The sequence below is a fragment of the Balaenoptera physalus genome (assembly GCF_965194825.1).
Source record: "Balaenoptera physalus genome assembly, chromosome: 10".
Taxonomy (NCBI): domain Eukaryota; kingdom Metazoa; phylum Chordata; class Mammalia; order Artiodactyla; family Balaenopteridae; genus Balaenoptera; species Balaenoptera physalus.
The window spans coordinates 62830238-62849760 of NC_138889.1; the positions used below are offsets into that span (position 1 = coordinate 62830238).

General features: G+C 43.6%; 1 protein-coding gene across 3 annotated transcripts in view; it reads left to right on the forward strand.

The window, feature by feature from the left end:
* The window catches only part of CLPB (ClpB family mitochondrial disaggregase), a 147498-nt gene that overhangs the window by 13872 nt on the left and 114103 nt on the right, over positions 1 to 19523 (forward strand). The window lies entirely within an intron of this gene.

A 19523-nucleotide genomic window follows, 5' to 3' on the forward strand; every position in this document is an offset into this window, starting at 1 on the left:
AGACCCTCCCTTTTTGAATCTTAGTTTCCAAATCTTGTTAATGGGCTTCCCACTGAGAACTTTGAAATATAATTCTCAGGGTTAAGCTCTACAGAAAAAACTGAGCCCTTTGGGGAGGGTCCAGATCACACACTAAAACGCCAGGGCTTGCTCAAGTGGGCCTTCACCAAACAAACAATTTTGCAGAGTGGTCCAGGGCCTGGCACCTTTTCTGAGGTGTGGACTTACTGAGTCTCTGGTTGCTTGCTCCCTGGTGATGGAAAGCAACTGGGGAAGATTGGGTTAGCAGCTTTTTATGAACTTCAAGAGTAGGTGAGTTGTGGAAACAGCCAGTGAGCTGCTGAGAACCCCAGCAGAGTCAGGTGGTTGGCCAAGCCCAGGAGCAGAGAACAGCCAGGGCTTACTGGGGTGGCTTGGGGGAAGGAGGGATGCCCCTGAAGGGGAGCCCAGCCCTGGGATTGAGCCTCTAGTGCTGGCCTCACTGCTTCTTGGCTGTATGGCCTTGAGCTGGCAGTCCCTTAACTTCCTTAGTGACCTCGACTGGAAGATAACGTGCCAGGCCACCCTCCCAGGATCTCGTGAGAGTTCCAGGCAGGTGAACTCTTGTGGTCTAGAAAATTACCCATCCTTTGGGTCATCAGTGTCACGTCTTCCAGGAAGCCTCCCCTAGCCCTCCAGGTACTTGTATACTACTTCCTCTGTGGTAGCACTTATCACCCTCTTTTGGGGTGGGTCATCTGTTTCCTTCTCTCCCTCCCTCCCTCCCTCCCTCTCTCTCTCTCTCTCTCTCTCTCTCTCTCTCTCTCACAGTACTGTGAGTTTTGGAGGTGGGAGACCATTGCTGTGTTGTTCATCTCTGTTCATGTAAACAGTTAACAAATACTTAGAATTGTAAAAGTGTTTGGTGAATGGTAAGAGTTAGGCAGACGTTAATAGTTATTTACAGTCATAATAAACCTGTAAATGGAGGAAACCTGTAAATGGAGGAACTGACATCCCTTAGGAAAAAAATAAAAATGGTGAATTAGTTCAGTCATTTATTCATTCAACAAATAGTGCCTACTGTGTGCTGGCACTGTGCTAGGCCCTGATGGATCAGTGGTTAAGCCAAAAATGCACAGACCTCACCTCATGAAGCTTAAAGCCTAGTCAGACGTTAATCATGCAAATATGAAATGACAACTGTGACAAATGCTGCAAAGGAATGGTATGGAGAATCCTGAGTGCCTCTGAGAGATTTCCTCTGGTCAGGGAAACCTTCCCAGAGGAAGCTTGAGTCCGAAGTGAAGGAGAGGAAAAATTAACCTAGGTGAAGAAGGATAAAAAGAGCTTTCCTGGCAGAAGGAACTTTTGTTTATAGAGGCCCCGTGGCAGGAGGAACAACAGCAAGTGTGAAGGACTGAAAAAGGCTGATGGGACTGCAGCTCAGAGGGGGGTGCCAGGAGCTTAGAGAATAAGCAGGTCTTGCAAGGCATTGGAGGCTGTCTATAGTAAGGAGCTTTGTCTTATTCTAACAGCAGTGACAGCTGAGTTGGGGGCGGGGCAGGGGTGGTTGAGAGGGGATTGATGTGCTCAGCTGCTCAGCAACCATTCTTTTTTTTTTTTTTTAATTCCTAGGTATTTTATTCTTTTTGTTGCAATGGTGAATGGGATTGTTTCCTTAATTTCTCTTTCTGATCTTTCATTGTTAGTGTATAGGAATGCAAGAGATTTCTGTGCATTAATTTTGTGTCTTGCAACTTTACCAAATTCATTGATTAGCTCTAGTAGTTTTCTGGTGGCATCTTTAGGATTCTCTATGTATAGTATCATGTCATCTGCAAACAGTGACAGTTTTACTTCTTTTCCAATTTGTATTCCTTTTATTTCTTTTTCTTCTCCGACTGCCGTGGCTAAGACTTCCAAAACTGTGTTGAGTAATAGTGGTGAGAGTGGACAACCTTGTCTTTTTCCTGATCTTAGAGGAAATGGTTTCAGTTTTTCACCATTGAGAATGATGTTTGCTGTGGGTTTGTCATATATGGCCTTTATTATGTTGAGGTAGGTTCCCTCTATGCCCACTTTCTGGAGAGTTTTTATCATAAATGGGTGTTGAATTTTGTCAAAAGCTTTTTCTGCATCTATTGAGATGATCATATGGTTTTTATTCTTTAGTTTGTTAATATGGTGTATCACATTGATTGATTTGTGTAGACTGAAGAATCCTTGCATCCCTGGCATAAATCCCACTTGATCATGGTGTATGATCCTTTTAATGTGTTGTTGGATTCTGTTTGCTAGTATTTTGTTGAGGATTTTTGCATCTATATTCATCAGTGATATTGGTCTGTAATTTTCTTTTTTTGTAGTATGTTTGTCTGGTTTGGGTATCAGGGTGATGGTGGCCTCATAGAATGAGTTTGGGAGTGTTCCTTCCTCTGCAAATTTTTGGAAGAGTTTGAGAAGGATGGGTGTTAGCTCTTCTCTAAATGTTTGATAGAATTCACCTGTGAAGCCGTCTGGTCCTGGACTTTTGTTTGTTGGAAGATTTTTAATCATTTTCAATTTCATTACTTGTGATTGGTCTGTTCGTATTTTCTATTTCTTCCTGGTTCAGTCTTGGAGGGTTATACCTTTCTAAGAATTTGTCCATTTCTTCCAGGTTGTCCATTTTATTGGCATAAAGTTGCTTGTGGTAGTCTCTTACGATGCTTTGTATTTCTGCAGTGTCCATTGTAACTTCTCCTTTTTCTAATTTTATTGGTTTGAGCCCTCTCCCTCTTTTTCTTGATGAGTCTGGCTAAAGGTTTATCAATTTTGTTTATCTTCTCAAAGAACCAGCTTTTAGTTTATTGATCTTTGCTGTTGTTTTGTTTCTATTTCATTTATTTCTGCTCTGATCTTTATGATTTCTTTCCTTCTACTAACTTTGGGTTTTGTTTGTTCTTCTTTCTCTAGTTCCATTAGGTGTAAGGTTAGATTGTTTATTTGAGATTTTTCTTGTTTCTTGAGGTAGGATTGTATTGCTATAAACTTCCCTCTTAGAACTGCTTTTGCTGCATCCCATAGGTTTTGGATCGTCATTTTTTTTTGTCATTTGTCTCTAGGTATTTTTTGATTTCCTCTTTGATTTCTTCAGTGATCTCTTGGTTATTTAGTAACATATTGTTTAGCCTCCGTGTGTTTGTGTTTTTTACGTTTTTTTCCCTGTAATTTCTAATCTCATAGTGTTGTGGTCAGAAAAGATGCTTGATATGATTTCAAATTTCTTAAATTTACTGAGGCTTGATTTGTGACCCAAGGTATGATCTATCCTGGAGAATGTTCAGTGTGCACTTGAGAAGAAAGTGTAATTTGCTGGTTTTGGATGGAATGTCCTATAAATATCAATTAAATCTATCTCATCTATTGTGTCATTTAAAGCTTGTGTTTCCTTATTAATTTTCTGTTTGGATGATCTGTCCATTGGTGTAAGTGAGGTGTTAAAGTCCCCCACTATTATTGTGTTACTGTCGGTTTCCTCTTTTATAGCTGTTAGCATTTGTCTTATGTATTGAGGTGCTTCTATGTTGGGTGCATATATATTTATAATTGTTATATCTTCTTCTTGGATTGATTCCTTGATCATTATGTAGTGCCCTTCCTTGTCTCTTGTAATAGTCTTTATTTTAAAGTCTATTATATCTGATATGAGTATTGCTACTCAAGCTTTCTTTTGATTTCCACTTGCATGGAATATCTTTTTCCTTCCCCTAACTTTCAGTCTGTATGTGTCCCTAGGTCTGAAGTGGGTCTCTTGTACGCAGCATATTTATGAGTCTTGTTTTTGTATCCATTCAGCGAGCCTTTGTCTTTTGGTTGGAGCATTTAATCCATTCACATTTAAGGTAATTATCGATATGTATGTTCCTATTACCATTTTCTTAATTGTCTTGGGTTTGTTTTTGTAGGTCCTTTTCTTCTCTTGTGTTTCCCACTTAGAGAAGTTTCTTTAGCATTTGTTGTAGAGCTGATTTGGTGGTGCTGAATTCTCTTAGCTTTTGCTTATCTGTAAAGCTTTTGATTTCTCTGTCGAATCTGAATGAGATCCTTGCCAGGTAGAGTAATCCTGGTTGTAGGTTCTTCCCTTTCATCACTTTAAATATATCATGCCACTCCCTTCTGGCTTGTAGAGTTTCTGCTGAGAAATCAGCTGTTAACCTTATGGGAGTTCCCTTGTATGTTATTTGTCGTTTTTCCCTTGTTGCTTTTAATAATTTTTCTTTATCTTTAATTTTTTTCAATTTGTTTACTATGTGCCTCGGTGTGTTTCTCCTTGGGTTTATCCTGCCTGGGACTCTCTGTGCTTCCTGGACTTAGGTGCCCATTTCCTTTGCCATGTTAGGGAAGTTTTTGACTATAATCTCTTCAAATATTTTCTTGGGTTCTTTCTCTCTCTCTTCTCCTTCGGGGACCCCTATAATGCGAATGTTGATGCGTTTAATGTTGTCCCAGAGGTCTCTTAGGCTGTCTTCATTTCTTTTCATTCTTTTTTCTTTATTCTTTTCTGTGGCAGTGAATTCCACCATTCTGTCTTCCAGGTCACTGATCCATTCTTCTGCCTCAGTTATTCTGCTATTGATTCTTTCTAGTGTATTTTTCTTTTCAGTTATTGTATTGTTCATCTCTGTTTGTTCTTTAATTCTTGTAGGTGTTTGTTCTTTAATTCTTCTAGGTCTTTGTGAAACATTTCTTGCATCTTCTCGATCTTTGCCTCCATTCTTTTTCCGAGGTCCTGGATCATCTTCACTATCATTATTCTGAATTCTTTTTCTGGAAGGTTGCCTATCTCCACTTCATTTAGTTGTTTTTCTGGGGTTTTATCTTGTTCCTTCATCTGGTACATAGTCCTCTGCCTTTTCATTTTGTCTGTCTTTCTGTGAATGTGGTTTTCATTCTACAGGCTGCAGGATTGTAGTTCTTCTTGCTTCTGCTGTCTGCCCTCTTCAGCAACCATTCTGATTGCTGAGAAACATTAGGAACCAATCTGAGTGCCTACCAACTTGTGTGTGCCAGCATCTTCTTGGGCACTGATCTAGCCATGGAGGCAGTGAGGCCACAAAACTGCAGTCCCCCAGGGCTCCCCAGCAGGGGCAGCTGTCAGGCTGTATCTCCCCACCACCATTGCTGTGGCCCAAGTGCTTCTTCTCCAAAGTCCCAGCTCAATCATGGCCATAACACAAATCCTATCAGCCTGACTGGAACCAGTTGGATTTTTTGCCATGGAGTTTTCCTGGAAACTGAGGAACATAGAGAAATCTAAGAATTTTAAAAATACTCAAACTAATATGTTACTGGGCTTACCATATTCACTTTAGCAGTTTGCCTCACAGTTCTGCTCTCTCTGTCCTGTTTGAAAAGCCTCCTCAGAAAATCTGACTTTCGAACTTTAAGGTTCTCCTACATCCTGCTTCCTTCCCTCTCCTCCCTTTGGAGCAGTGGTCCCAGGCCCAAAGTCCTCCTAAGGCCGTAAGTGGTTCTCTTCTTGTGACTCTGTCAGTGGGTTTGCTGGAGAGGTTTTCATATCACTGGCAGGAATCCTGTCAGTAAGGAATTCAGAATCTGAGAAAACAAGGTTTGATTCCCAGCTGTCAGTCTGAGAAAACAAGGTTTGGATCCCAGCTGTGCCATTTGTTAGCTCTGTGACCTTGGGAAAGTAGCCTAACCTCTCTAGCCTTCGATTTTTCATCTGCAAAGTGGGATGATGATTGACCTACCTCACACCTTTGCTGTGAGTATTAAATGAGAAAATTAAATGAGAAAAACCAGCGAGTGCTGTGCCTAGCACATACCAGGTGCTCAGTACGTAGTAGGTGTTGTTTTTGAGTGTTGTTAATTACACTAAGTGTTTGCCCCTGAACTAGCAAAATAAATTAAGATAATGGATAGGATTTTCTGGATAATCTGTTTTTACCCTCTACATTTTTCTTAAGCTCCTAGTGTGCATTCAGAGACCCCAGCGAATGAACACAAGGTAAATGGATATTAAGGTGGAGTAAAAAGACACCCAGCCTATCATGCTTAGTTTTACTACATTTTTTTAGAACCCATGTATATTCAGAGTTTTGTTTAATGTTTATAGCATATTACTTTGACAACATACTTTTGTATATTTTTTACATATATTCGTTATATATGTATATTATAAAGCACATAAAATAATAATATTTTAATAACATTATTAACTATTACTAATAGTGACCAATGTTTATTGAATGCCTTTTTTGAGATAAGCATTATGTGAGACTTAAATCACTAAATCCTTACAACTGTGCAAGTAGTATAGCCCCATTTCATAGATGATGAAACAGAAATTTGGATTGCTTGAGTAATTTACCCAAAGTCACCCCCTTGGAAGTGACCCACCGCTTCATTCTACAGATGAGGAGGCTGTGAGGCCTGAAGCAGAATGGAGCTTGCCTGGGTCACATTTTCTTCCCAGCACTTTTCCAGGCTCAGGGAGATACTTTGTAGCTCAACAGAGAACCATTTCAGTCTGCCTTACTGGGAGTCTATAAGGTTCCTGAAGATAAATGTCAAATCTAGATCCCTTATCTGTCCTGCCCTCAACTCTGCTCTTCATTGACAGGCCCCACCCCACCCCTGCATTCCTCCCAGCCAAGCTGGCTCCCCTCTGTCCCAAGAACCCCCATTCCAGTCAGAACTGGCTTCTCTAGCCCTAAACACGCAGCTTACTTCTTCCTACCTGTGAGCCTTTGTAGCACTTCCAACTCTACCCCTGTTCTCCTCACACCCCTATCTAGATCCTGTTCATGGTTCATTGCCCCCTTCAAGCCCTTCCTTTTCCAGAAAGCTCACCCTCCCTAGTAATAATAGCTGCCATTTATTAGATACCCACTCTATGTGAGGCAGAGTACCAGATACTGTATATGTATTATCTTCATTCTTTGCTGCAGTATTGCAAAACAGATTGCGTTATAATCATTTTCCACTTTAAGCTCAGACAGATTTAGGGCTTACTACCCTACAGCTTGTAAGGAGTAGAGCAGTGATTTAAACCGAGTACCACGTGAATGCAAAGTATGTGCTTTTCTCACTGCAGTTCACTGCTCGTTCCAGCCCATGTTGATCTTTCTTATCAACATTCCCACAGCCTTAAAGTCTGAGCCAAATGGTATCATGTTTAGTTTTCACCTCCTTGTCTTTCTCCTCAGTTGCTTCATGCGTATGTCTCCTCACCCAGGCCATGCTGTCACAGCCAGGTAGATGGCACCTCCTCCTGCCTTCACCATAGCTAGTCATACAAGGCTGACTGGGCACTCAGAAAGCACACAGTACAGATAGAGTCTGGCCAGTTGATTGACTGGTTGAATAAAACCTTGTTTATTCTCCAGAGTCTACCCAGCAGGAGGGTACAGCAGCTGGGCAGGCTGACTGGTCTCCAGGATCCTCCATTCATGTGGATGGGAGGCCCAGGAAGGCTGCATAAGAATCCCTCTCTGAGGCTGAGCTGAGGCTTCCATCTCAATGCCCTTTTGTTTGGGAGGATAGCACCCAGGCCTCCCGGGAAGTCTGTGTATTTGACCAGCTTTTGCAGATAGTGTGCAGGGACTGAATGTAAAGCACAAACAATTGGAGGAGGCCCCTGAAATTCCCAGGGGTTCATAGTCCAGCAGGCAGAGCAGTATCCTTCCCAGGGCCAATTGGGACTCAGGTACAGCCCCCGAATGGGTCTGTTAGGACCCAAGGCACTTTTGTCTCCAGCCTCACTTCCTCTCCAGTATTCATGTCTCCTCTTTAAGTTCTCTGATGGGCAACATCCAGCCCTCAGTTGGGCACCTCTAGGTATGAGACACACTCTGCCTCCTGAATGATAAGCAGACTCTGATCGGTCAAACATTTACTCATTCATTTTATTTTTCCTTTTGAGATATAATTTGCATATCATAAAATTCACCCTTTTAAAGTATACAGTTCAGTGGTTTTTTAATATAGTTGTAAGATTATGCAACCATCGCCGCTGTCTAATTCCAGAACATTTTCATCACCATTTCCCCCAAAAAAACCCAGTCCCATTAGCAGTCACTCCCCATTCTCCCCTCTCCCAGACCCTGGCAACTGCTAATTGACATTCTGTCTCCATGGATTTCCCTATATGGGTATTTCATATAAATGGACTCATACAATATGTGGCCTCTTGTCACTGGCTTCTTTCACTTAATATGTTTTAATTAGGTTCATCTCTGTTGTAGCATGTATCAGTACTTTGTTCCTTTTAATGACTGAATAATATTCCATGTATAGATATACTGCATTTTATTTATACATTCATCAGTTGATGGATATTTGTGTTTTCACTTTTTGGCTATTATGAATAACACTATTATGAACATTTGTGTACAGGTTTTGTGTGAACGTATGTTTTTATATCTATACCTAGGAGTGGAACTGCCAGGTCATATGGTAACTCTATGTTTAACATTTTGAGGAACTGTCAGACTATTTTCCAAAGTAACTACACCATTTTAACATTCTCACCAGCAATATAGAATATGAGGGTTCTGATTTCTCCACATCTTTGCCAACGTTCGTTATTGTCATTTTTATTAGAGCCATCTTTAGTATGTGTGTAGTGGTATCTCGTTGTGGTTTTGGTTTGCATTTCCTTGATAGCATCTTTTAATAAGTTTTTTGGCCATTTGTACATTTTCTTTGCCATTTATTCATTCTTAAGGCCCATCATGAGCAGTATGCCCCATTTGGCATTGAGAAGGAGCATAAAGGTGTATCCTCATGACCTTTGCCTTTCAAAGAACTTTCAGTCTGGTGAGAGAATTGTAATTAGTACGTACAAAAAGTTAAGGCTCCATAGACAAGGGGGCATTTAGTCTGGGCCTGGAGATGGGTAGTATTTGGATACAAGGAGCTCAGTGGAAAGACATTCTGGGCAGTTGGAGTAATGTAAGCTTAAACACTTTGTAATTAGAAAAGTATTATATTTTATGTCATGGTGAATTCTGAGGTAATATTGTGAAAGCACCTGGCATAGCACTTGACACATGGTGGGCTGCTGTTATGTAGTTAGCGCTCTCTACTGCTCCCCTCTTTGGTCCCTGCTCTGTCTTCTAGGACTACACAGCTCCCTTTTCCTGTTCCAGACTTTTAAATATTAAGAGACAGAACTCCAAGCCAAATAACCCTTGGTTCTCTAAATTGTGATTTCAAGTCTTCTCCTCATCCTAGTCATTTTCTAATGAAGTAGCCACAAAGTTTTTGGTGCCCCTTCTGAATTCCAGTGTGGCATGACCATTATTGGGAGGAGCAGGGCAGTGATCCCCTTTTTAGAGATTTTAAGAATCTATTAACATGGCCTGAGCTTGCATTAGCTTTCTTGGCAGCTGCATTATACTCCTAGAGTCTGTTAAGCTTGCAGTCAGCCCAGTCTACAGAAAACTAGGGCTTCCTGTACTTCTTCTTTTTTTTTTTTTTTTTTTTAAAGAATGTAGTTTATTTATTTATGGCTGTGTTGGGTCTTCTTTTCTGTGCGAGGGCTTTCTCTAGTTGCGGCAAGTGGGGGCCACTCTTCATCGCGGTGCGCGGGCCTCTCACTGTCGCGGCCTCTCTTGTTGCGGAGCACAGGCTCCAGACGCGCAGGCTCCAGACGCGCAGGCTCAGTAATTGCTCACGGGCCTAGTTGCTCCGCGGCATGTGGGATCCTCCCAGACCAGGGCTCGAACCCGTGTCCCCTGCATTGGCAGGCAGATTCCCAACCACTGCGCCAGCAGGGAAGCCCTTTTTTTTTTTTTTAACATCTTTATTGGAGTATAATTGCTTTACAATGGTGTGTTAGTTTCTGCTGTATAACAAAGTGAATCAGCTATACATATACATATATTCCCATTTCTCCTCCCTCTTGCGTCTCCCTTCCACCCTACCTATCCCACCCCTCTAGGTGGTCACAAAGCACTGAGCTGATCTCCCTGTGCCATGCGGCTGCTTCCCACTAGCTATCTGTTTTACATTTGGTAGTGTATATATGTCCATGCCACTCTCTCACTTCATCCCAGCTTACCCTTCCCCCTCCCCGTGTCCTCACGTCCATTCTCTACGTCTGCGTCTTTATCACTGTCCTTCCCCTAGGTTCTTCAGAACCTTTTTTTTTTTTTAGATTCTATATATATGTGTTAGCATATGGTATTTGTTTTTCTCTTTCTGACATACTTTACTCTGTATGACAGTCTCTAGGTCCATCCACCTCACTGCAAATAACTCAATTTCGTTTCTTTTTATGGCTGAGTAATATTCCATTTTATGCATGTGCCACATCCTCTTTATCCATTCATCTGTCGATGGAAACTTAGGTTGCTTCCATGTCCTGACTGTTGTAAATAGTGCTGCAATGAACATTGGGGTGCATGTGTCTTTTTGAATTATGGTTTTCTCAGGGTATATGCCCAGTAGTGGGATTACTGGGTCATATGGTAGTTCTATTTGTAGTTTTTTAAGGAACCTCCATGCTGTTCTCTGTAGTGGCTGTATCAATTTACATTCCCACCAACAGTGCAGGAGGGTTCCCTCTTCTCCACACCCTCTCCAGCATTTATTGTTTGTAGATTTTTTGATGATGGCCATTCTGACCGGTGTGAGGGGATACCTCATTGTAGTTTTGATTTGCATTTCTCTAATGATTAGTGATGTTGGGGCTTCCTGTACTTCTATAACCTACCAGTTAGATTTGTTTGCCAAGCTTGTTTTAACCAAGACCACTTTAAAGTATTGTATTGCCGTGCAGCTGTGAAAGTGGTGGTGGTAGTGTGGAAACTACCACGAAGAAGAAGGGATGGATCTGGCCTGTCTCATCTTCAGTCTAAGAGAAGGAGTCTCTTCCAAGGGAGAAGGTTCTAGACAGCAGAACTAATCAGAGTATCTCCATCTCTCAGATAACCTCCTTTTCACTTAAGGCTTTTCCTTCTTTATCATTTTCTGTCAGTTGGTTAGTTCCATCAGATACTTGTGCTGGCCCCAGGCTAAATGTGGGAAAAAAGGGAAGAAGATGGGATATGTGCCCTGGAAGGCAGTGTGGTTCAGTAGAGAGAGCATGGGGTCCAGTCCCAAGCTGCCACTTAACTGACCATGTGATCTTAAGCAAGTCAGTTACCCTCTCTCTATATGACTCAGGCTCTATTCTCTAATCACAGGACCAGATGAGATTATAAATAAATGTCAAGTGCCTGATGCATAGTAGGCTGCTCAAGAAACATGAGCTGTTTTGAACTCCACCATTCAAGAGCTTTGCAAGACCGGAAGAGCCAAGCATGCAGTGTGCTCACTGACCCTGTACAAACAGCTCTCAGAACACCTGTGATCCTTTAAGCACTTATTTGTGTACTTACTTGTTCCATTTCCCCACCCCCAGTTCATACTGGGAGCTCCTTGTGGGCAAGATCCATGTCTGATTCATCTGTACCCTCAGTGCCCAGCACAGAGCCTGGCCTGGAGAAGGGGCTACTTAAGTTTTGTTACTGGGACAAACCTGAATTAATGAAGGCCAAATTTTGTCCCTACCCATCTAGAGGGCCAGGTACCGTGGTTGGCTTTGCACAGTCCATTCTTTACTGAAAATCTCGTAGGGTTCTGGAGTAGTGGCTCAAGTGCCAACCCAATTTAAGAAATTTGAGCCACTTCTGTGTCTCGTTGCCATAGTATGACAAGCTTCCTATCAACCAGCCAGCTGCCCAGCTGCCCTACTGCCCTCTGTGGCAGCCTAGAGGCCTGCCGTGGTGCCAGTAGGTGGCGCTCACGGCCCTTTCCCACACTTCACTGCCTAGAGAGACTTTGCTTTCTTGTCACCAAGGCAGCTGCTGACTGGGACATAGCTTAGAGCCCAGAGGTACCCGGATGAGAGTGAGGTACCCAGATGAGAGTGCCCTGGACCACCCCCTCCCCTTTCTGGCCTTGTATTGTTGGTTTTTCTGTTTTATTGAGTCCCAGCCATGGCACACACTGCTTGAGGAAGTACAGATGTTTCCCATAGAAGATCCCAGGAGTTCATTAAGGGAATCTGTGCTTCTTCCCATCCTTTCTGGCACAGCTCATGCCTCTGCCTCCAAGAAGTCGTCCCTGTGGCTCTTGCTCTGACCTACGCTCACATGGTGCCTTGCTTATATTTTAGCTGTTTACCAGGTGTGTAGCCATCCAGTGAGCACCTTGAAGACAAGAACACTGCATAATTCATCAAAGTGCCCTCAGTATCCTGCTCAGAGTCCTATAATAACCAGTTTCATGAAAAGTTTGTGGAATGAATAGTTGAATAGGACGTGGTTCCTCAAAAAAATTGTTATCCAAATTGAAGGACAATCTACAAACTAGCCTTACTCTGCAAAAATGTCTATATCATGAATATATATCAAAGAAAAGTTGAGGAACTGTTCTAGATGAAAGGAAACTGAAGGCACATGCAATGCTTGATTCCAGTTTTTTTTTTTTAATAAATTTATTTATTTATTCATTTATGGCCGCGTTGGGTCTTCATTGCTGCACGCGGGCTTTCTCTAGTTGTGGTGAGCGGGGGCTACTCTTCATTGTGGTGCGCGGGTTGCTCATTGCGGTGGCTTCTCTTATTGCGGAGCATGGGCTCTAGACGCATGGGCTTCAGTAGTGGTGGCTTGTGGGCTCTAGAGTGCAGGCTCAGTAGTTGTGGCGCACAGGCTTAGTTGCTCCACGGCATGTGGGATCCTCCCAGACCAGGGATCGAACCTGTGTCCCCTGCATTGGCAGGCAGATTCTTAATCACTGCACCACCAGGGAAGTCCCTGATTCCAGTTTTGATCCTGGATTATAGCTGGATCTGGGGCAGAGGGGGGATTGCTATAAAGGATATTATTTGGATAATTGAAGAAATTTGAATATGGGATATATATTAGATAAAAATATTTTATCAATGTTAAGTGTTCTGAATTCAATCATTATTGGTTAGTGGTTATGTAAGAGAGTGTCCTTATACTAGGAAATATGTGCTGAAGTATTTGGGAATAAAGGGGTATAATGTCTAAAACTAACTCTCACATGGTCTAGGAAAAAAGAGAGAAAGAAAAGGAGTGGTAAAGCTCGTGAGGGAAAATGTAATGAGAATCCAAGTAAAGGATATACCTGAGTTTTGTGTGTGTGTGCCATTTTTTAACTGCTCTGTAAGTTTGAAATCATTTCAAAATAAAAAGTTAAAAATAATAATAATCTATGCACTTTAATGTGTGCCAAGTTCCTCCTAGAAACTGTAAGAAAGATGGTACAAAGAATGGTCCCTTCCTTGGCTTTTATTCTGTTTAATCCAGCAGTATTCAGTAAAGTTCTGATACAGCTCCTCCGCTGTATGCCTTTTTTTTTTTTTTTTTAATAATAAATTTATTTATTTATTTTTTGCTGCGTCAGGTCTTCGTTGCTGCGGTGTGGGCTTTCTCTAGTTGCGGCGAGCAGGGGCTACTCTTCGTTGTGGTGTGTGGGCTTCTCATTGCGGTGGCTTCTCTTATTGCGGAGCACGGGCTCTAGGCGTGTGGGCTTCAGTAGTTGTAGCACTCATGCTCAGTAGTTGTGGCTCACGGGCTCTAGAGTGCAGGCTCAGTAGTTGTGGCACACGGGCTTAGTTTTTCCGCGGCATGTGGGATCTTCCCAGACCAGGCCTTGAACCCTTGTCCCCAGCATTGGCAGGTGGATTCTTAACCACTGTGCCACCAGGGAAGTCCCCTCCGCTGTATGCTTTTGAACACATAAAACAATGGTAATGATGATAGCTAACACTTGGAAGTGCTTACGCATACATTATTTCCTTTGGTCATCTCAGCACCCTTGTTAGGTAGGTCTAGCAGACTGATAAAGTAGGATGGCTGAGGTTCAGAGAGGTAAACATGACCTGCCCAAAGTCACACAGCCTGGAAGAGACAGGTGCAGGCTTATATCCACATCAGTCTGTTCCAAGGCTGGTGCTTTCTGAGCCTCCATATCTGTATGTATAAAAGGAAGGATTGGACAGATTGATCTCAGTGGGTCCTTCTTTACATCTGGAAATTTTAAAACTTTATATGATAGGAAGTAACTGGTTATGAAGCCTGCAGGCACATTACACAGCACACCTCATTTGTTGTTGGTGCTGCCTAAGTGCCAGTCCTCCTCCCTCACTGCCCACCCACTGCCCTTTGGAGTAGTCCAGATATGGCTGCGCTGGGATGGGCTACCTCACTGGGAATGAGAGCGTCTGGAGAGATTCCTAGGGGCAGGGCCCTGAGCCGGCCCTTGAATGAGAGTGCTCAGTCCAAGCAGTGAAAGCAAAAGATGCTAGAGAGGCCTCATGTCTGTGGAGTTGGAGCACCTGGACCTGCCTGAAGTCAGCTGGCCCAGGCTGGGGTCTGAGAGCAGCATTTCCTCCCTTGCCCCACCCCTCCCAGCCCAGACCCACCGGGTAGATAAGGCACAGATGGAGGCTGTGTGTGGATTCTAGCCCCAGGCACCTTGCCTCTGCTCAGACAGCAGAGCCTGGTGCTGTTATTACTGTAAACAGGACCTTCTGCGAGGCTCCAGCCAGGGCCCTGTTGCCCAGATAGCAATTATGATTGAGTCTGCATGGCTCACTGCTTCCCGGCCTCTGATGCAGGTGGGACAGGGCTCCCACCCTTCAGCCCCCTCCCCAGCTGCAGCTGAGGGCAGTTCATGTGAAGGGTCCGGAAATCAGTTGGAACAATGCACGATTGAAGTTCAGTGGCTGCTTTATATTGATTGGTCATAAAGAAGAAGGAAGAAAAACCAAGTGGTACCTCCCTCCCCTGAGTGGAAGAGCTGTTAGCCATAATAACTCAAAACTCCTGTATCCCTGTCTGGGACTCCCTCCCTCCTATAAACAGCAAGCCTGAGGAGTTGTCTTTTCTTTGGAAGTCATGCTGGTGCCCGTGTCTGCTAGGAGTTCACTTCTGTTTTGATGCTGTACATATTTAGAATCCTAAGATTTTAGAACTGGCAGGGACTTGAGAAATCATTTAATTCAGGTACCTTATTTTACTGCAGAGAAAAGTGAGGCCCAGAGAGACAGATTTATCCAGGTCACACAGCTAGTTACTGAGAGAGCCATGGCTGGAACCCATGGCCTCCAGCTCCAGGCCTGTGTCTAAGTGTCCTCAGCCCTGAGAGTGAGGACGTCTTCCTCACCCACACCTTACACATATACACAGAAGCCTAAGTTCTTGGAAGAAGACAGGCACGTGAGTATAGGTGAGAGATTTGTGTAGGGAAGTGCTACAGGCATTCATTTGTTCAACCCCTGAGCCCTCTGGTGTGGGCCGCTGTGCCAGCACCAGGAGTCAAGAAACAAGGCATGTCCTCATTTCTAGGGGGCCATGCTGACTACTGGGAGAGTAGGACAAGGAAACTGTATGACAGCTGTTGATACAGGCTAGCACAGGGCATCATGGCTGCACCAAGGCTGTCTTAGGGAAGGCTTCTGGGAGGAAGAAAGGGTAAGGGTTTTTTTCGTTTTTTTTTTTTATTAATTTTTTTTATTGGGGTATAGTTGATTTACAATGTGTTAGTTTCTGCTGTACAGCAAAGTGAATCAGTTATATGTATACATATATCCACTCTTTTTTAGATTCTATTCCCATATAGGTCATTACAGAGTATTGAGTAGAGTTCCCTGTGCTATCCAGTAGGTGCTTATTAGTTGTCTGTTTCATATGTAGTAGTGTGTCTCTGTCAAGCCCACTCTCCCAGTTTATCCCTCCCCCGCACCACCCCCCACACTGCCTTTCCCCCTTGGTAACCGTAAGTTGTTTTATACATCTGTGACTCAGTTTCTGTTTTGTCAGTTGGTTCATTTGTACCTTTTTTTAGATTCCACATGTAAGCGATATCATATGATATTTGTCCTTCTCTGTCTGACTGACTTCACTCAGTATGACAAGCTCTAGGTCCAAAGTTTTTCTTTTCCTAAGAAATTTTTTTTAAAAAGAGTAATAGTATGCTTATTGTTACAAAAAAAAACAGCAACAGAACTTCAAACAATACAGAAGAGTTCATAGCAGGAAGTGAAAGTTTGAATCCCTTACCCCCGCTTCCCCAAAAGAGGTAACCACTGCTGCCGGTTTAGTCCGTAGCCTTCAGGACTCTCCTGGGTCCCTGATAGACGGGAGCAGCTTTTCTTCCCTTGATTAGTTACTCTCATGTGGAAATCTTCAGCTCTTGGGCTGGAGAACCCTTATTCTACCACTGCCCTTGCCTGGGGATTTGAGACCATCCATTTATCAATCCACAGAAAATTTGGAGCACTTATATTCCAAGTTCTGTGTACACCTTGGATATATCATCCTAGTTTGCTCTGTTGCTTCCTTAAAATGGGGTAGACACTCATCGGAAAATGATAATAGTAATGAAATAGGCTCTTCCATTTGTATAGCACTTTTATTGCATACCAAGTGCTTTTATATATTTTGTCTCGTCGTTTCTTCATGGTGCCCCTGAATGACATATGGAGTAGGGCTGGTGGAGTCCTCTCCCTTTTTTTAACAGTTTTGGAACAGGCTCAGAGAGCACGAGCTGTTACTCAGGTGAGGAGACCAAGCGAGATTCAGAGAGGTTGAGTCACTGGTTCGTCCATGACGACCCACCCAGTAAGTGCCAGAGCCTGCATTTGAACCAAGGTCTCTCTCGCTTATTTTCCTGCCCCTCTCTACTACCTGAGAGTTGTACATGAGCTGGGATTCAACTCTGGACTGCTAGTGTGGTCTCCTCTCCATCATCTACCCTGGGTTTAGTGTCACCCACCACTGCCTTGCCAAGCAGGAGACCTAGTACATTAGGGAAGGGGCTTCCACAAGTCTGGAGTGAGCCCAGAAAGGCTTGCAGTGCCCACCCTCACTTCTCAGCCCCTGGCCACAGGCAGCTCTGCCCTGAGTGGCAACCTGCATTAAGCCTTTCACTCATCATCTCAGGGATGATGGAATCCTAACCTTTTCGGAGACACCGTGCTCTGTCACAAGCATTGCTCTTTTTAAAAGAGATTAATTCACTTGCCGCATTTTGTCCATTGGTGAAAATCACAGGGGAGAGCAAGGGTGGCTTTCTCAGGCCTCAGAGGCCCTTTCAGCTGCTCTCAGCAGGCATCCACCCGCCCAGCTGGCCCAGGACTTTGAAATGACTGCCCGCTGGGCATTCACTTGCAAAGCAACAAAATGAAATGGAGGAGACCTGGGTTTGTGAAATCCTAACTTTTGGGACTGCTCTGCACACAGAGGGGAAGTGGGGGAGGGGCCCACCCAGCTCTGAAAGAGGAAAAGTTGTTTGGAGTTGGGGGTCACTGTGGTTTTTGTTTGTTCTGGTCCTTCCTTGATTTACTAGGTGCCACCACTCCTTATGGAATTCTGCCATGTGGTGTCTCTTTTAATCCTTACAACTACCTTGCACAATAGGGATTAATAGCTCCCATGTCACAGCTAATAAGTGACAGAGCCAGAATCTGAACTCCAGCCTTTGGACTCCAGGGCCATTGCTTTCTCCTTTTTTACACCTCAGCCCCAGGAGGCTGCAAAGAATGATAGTCAGTATGCTGGGCAGGGCTTAAAAGCTGGTGTCTCACTAAAAAACACTAAGATTTGCCTCCTAGGAATGATCCCTTCAGGTTTGCAGAGCCCTTTCTTTCAGATTTCAGTGTCACCTCTTAAAACCCTAATGGACCTATAAAGAGACTAAATCTCAGAGAGATAATATATCTTCTGTGGTGTGTCAGAGTAGGAGGTGGCAGAACTGGAACTAGAACACAGGTCTCTTGCTTCTGCCCTGTGCTCCTTCTACACTGTTCATTGAAAGGATAGCAAGTTTGGAGAAGCCTTCTCTCCCAGCAGTTCCTCCTCTTAAAAGAAAACCCTGAAAAAAAAAAAAATGAAAAAAGAAAACCCTGCAGTGTACAGAAAAGGAAACCTCAACATGCTAATATGCATATAATAAGTAGCTCAAAATTATTGGTAATCAGAGACATGCAAATTAAAACAACAATGTGAGATCCCTTTACACCTATTGAACTTGCAGTGATTAGGAAGTTGGCTACTGCCAAGTGTCCGTGGTACACAGGAACACCCCTGTCCTGCTGGTGGGAGGGTAGATGGAGCAGTTGTCCTGTAGGACCCTGGCACTATTTAGTCAAATCAAGTGATATAAACCCTGTAACCCAGGGATTGCACTCCGAGTACATGCCCTGGGAAAATACTCACACAGGTCCAAAAGGGTATATGTAAGTGGATGTTCTTTGAGCATTGCTTTTGGTGGCTGAGGGATGGAGGTTAGCTGGGTGGGTATCCCTGGGAGAGCAGAGAGGGAAAATCTGGTGGATGTGCCATAGAGCATTACGTAGCAACTTACAAATGGAATTATTGTATGAATTAGCAGTATAAACACACCTTAAAATGCAATTATGGACTTCCCTGGTGGTACAGTGGTTAAGAATCCACCTGCCAATGCAGGGGACAGGGGTTCGATCCCTAGTCCGGGAAGATCCCACATGCCGCGGAGCAACTAAGCCCGTGCGGGCTCTAGAGCCCACGAGCCACAACTACTGAGCCCACACACCTAGAGCCCGTGCTCTGCAACAAGAGAAGCCACTGAATGAGAAGCCCACGCACCGCAACCGAGAGTAGCCCTTGCTCGCTGCAACTAGAGAAAGCCTGCACGCAGCAGTGAGGACCCAACACAGCCAAAAATAAATAAATAAATAAATAATTTTAAAATGCAATTATTTGTGAAAAAAGTAATAAACAAATACTTACATGCACATTTTATATATATATATATAAAGAAAAAAAAAGAAAATCCTGCTTGGCTTAGGTCCTGGAAAGCGAGAACTTCAGTCTTGTCTCCTCCTCAGTTGCCAGTGTGCAGCCAGGCACAGAGTGAGTGTGTGCATGTTTGTTGAATAAATGAACAAAGGAGTGCCTGAAGCCAGCCTGGCTGAACTACCCAGGTCATCCCATGTGACCTTGTGTTAGAATCCCAGGGTACTTGCCAACCTGCCACTACCAACTTGAGGCCAGATTGCTTTGTTCCTTCAAAGAGATAGAAACAGGGTAGCGTGGCAGGCAAAAACCACTCTGTACTGAATACTTGCTATGTGCCAGGGACTGGGCTGGGATCCCTGCAAATTAGAGATTACTGTCCCTATTTGATAGGTGAGAAAACTGAGACTCAGAATTGATTTGCTCAGCATTATCTAGCTGGACCAGAATTTGAATCCAGGTCTGACTTGCTCCAGAGGCTTTTATTCATCTTTTTCTTTTTATTACACTACACTCAGCCCTTAAGGGGCAGGAAGAGGAGGCATCTCAATCTTCTTTCTTCAGCACTGCCTCCAGAGGAGTGCTGCTTCTGGAATTCTCAGGGCTCAGGCAGGGGAACACAGGTCACTGACCCACTAAAGGCATAAAGGATTCTGGCTGCACTGAGTTTCTTGTGTTCATGCGCACTTTCTCATTGCCCTGCCCTAGCTCATCTCCCTTGGTCTGTGTTACAGCAACCTC